This window comes from Amphimedon queenslandica, unplaced genomic scaffold (genome assembly GCF_000090795.2).
Source record: "Amphimedon queenslandica unplaced genomic scaffold, v1.1 AMPQUscaffold_7788_Cont20265, whole genome shotgun sequence".
Classification (NCBI taxonomy): domain Eukaryota; kingdom Metazoa; phylum Porifera; class Demospongiae; order Haplosclerida; family Niphatidae; genus Amphimedon; species Amphimedon queenslandica.
The window spans coordinates 1-2,218 of NW_003551932.1; the positions used below are offsets into that span (position 1 = coordinate 1).

Here is a 2,218-nt window from a genome sequence, read left to right on the forward strand (position 1 = left end):
TCTAGTGTGACTGAAACTTTTGTGTTTCTGTGTAAAAATTAATAAATGTTCATTTTGTGTATAACACATTATAATGAGTATTAACATTATTATTATATTAGACTACTACAGTACACAACATGATATGACACTTGACTGAGTAGTGTTACTGTCTTTATTATCCTGTCTTCTTTTTATAGGGTGGAAAGACTCCTCTCATATTAGCAGCTTGGAATGGAAGCACACAGGCAGTGACAATGCTCCTTGAAAAAGGAGCAGATGTCACTGCCTCTGATAATGTAAGTATAATCATTAATTATACTCCAATAGTGATTGTACATGTATATCCTTTTGAGTGGGTGGATCAAAGTAACCGCAGGTGCTGTATATCTCATACAGTGTGTACATGTACATGTATAGCTTAATGTACTCTACTGTATCACTATATGGAAAGCAATTTTATTAAAGTAATTATTTTACGTCAATAATTTTTTATTTTAGTAAAGCAAGAAACTTTTGTGGCCTGAAATTTTTAAAAATGTAATACTAAAAGAAATATTTTTAAAAATTGAATTTTTTGGAAATTATTTTTGGGTACTGATTCTCAAAAATTTTGAGTATAGAAAAATTTTTAATTTTTGATGGTAATGATCTTTTGATTTTTAATTTTTAAAGTTTTGAAAATTGAAGAAAATTGAGATTCTCAATAATTTTGAATAAAGTATGGAAAGGAACTTTTGTAAATTTTAAAAAATTTGAAATGAAACATTAAAAAATTAAAAAATTAAAATTTGCTTTGTTTAGCATTTGTTAAAATTTAAAGTTTCAGAACAATTACATTTCTACATGGTAATACTTTATAGTGTTACATGTATAATAGTATAATAATGTCAGATAGACTTACAAGAGGCCAGTGGGCATTGACATTTTCTTTGGTATGGAGGACATACTTAGAATGTAGTTATACTGTGCATAAATATATAATGTGATCCACCCACTCAAATTGATGTAATTATATCACTTACCTACTGGGGCAGTATCTGATTTACAGACACCTCCCACTATGACACTATGGTCCCTTGTGGTCAGTGTCTGTATTGACATCAACTTAAATTAATATTATGTGCATTAAGCATCAAAATTTAAGCACCTTCCCAGTCATGAAGGTTTCTCAATCTACATGTATAGTAACTGAGTTTATGGCTATAACCAAGAACATTTTATTGATACTGCAACAGTGTAAATATACATGTACATGTACATGTAGACTAGTAGTATTGTACATGTAATTATTTATATCAGTAAAATGTATACTTGTACACTAAATGTACCTCCACTGTCTCTAACATACTCAATACTATGGAGTGTTGAAGACAGACCAACAATTAAAGTTGGTTTTTAGTTTGATTGTGATAACATTGTACTATCATGTTAATCAGTGTTTACCTTGTATAGCATGGTTGGACTGCTCTTTATTGGGCTGAAGGACTAGGTCATTCTGATACTGCTACCCTACTGAGAGTACACTCAGGTAATGTATTTATTAGTTTATTGAACTGATGTTATTATACTGTATGTAGTACTGTATTGTTCATGCTTTTAAGTTTGTCCAATATATAGAGTCTGACTGCTCCTGGGAGGGTCCGTTATGGGAGGTTCCACTGTATGTAGCAATAGCTTATAGTGTATAATGTGTATATTAATGCATGGTAGTTGTATCCCACTATTAGGTTACTATTGTTCCTCTTATGTACTCTTATGCATGTACAGTACAGTCCCTCACAGCTGATGTGAGCCACACTGATGTACACAGTACACTTGGTATGTGTACTTGTATGTATTGGTAAACTTTGTACATGTTTCATTTCTCAAAAACATGTACATGTACAAAACTATGTCATACCCATTACATGTACATGCATGTGTCTTATTGGTAGGTTGTTGCTAATAATAATGACACATTTAACTTAATTTCTATAGAATCAGTTAATTACATGTATTGTGAGACTAATCCTGGTCTACATGTACATGTACGTATGATAAACTGGAGAGTAATAAGTGATAGATCCTGAGCAGGTCCTGATAATAACAGCCTAAATTGAACAAGCCTGTACTCATGAGTGTACATGTACAAACTAACCTGTGAATAATTCTCTGTTTATGTTTTAGCTGCTAATGAGAATACATGTACATGTACATGTAAGTTGTTTTGATAACACCTTGTCACAATCATAATTGA

At 31.3% G+C, this 2,218-nt stretch overlaps 1 long non-coding RNA gene across 1 annotated transcript; it reads left to right on the forward strand.

Moving 5' to 3' along the window:
- Positions 1 to 185: 185 nt before the first annotated feature.
- Positions 186 to 1,591, forward strand: LOC109591582 (uncharacterized). Its single transcript, XR_002189883.1, has 2 exons — positions 186 to 278; positions 1,435 to 1,591. It is a non-coding gene; the product is annotated as an uncharacterized LOC109591582 (long non-coding RNA).
- Positions 1,592 to 2,218: the final 627 nt, after the last annotated feature.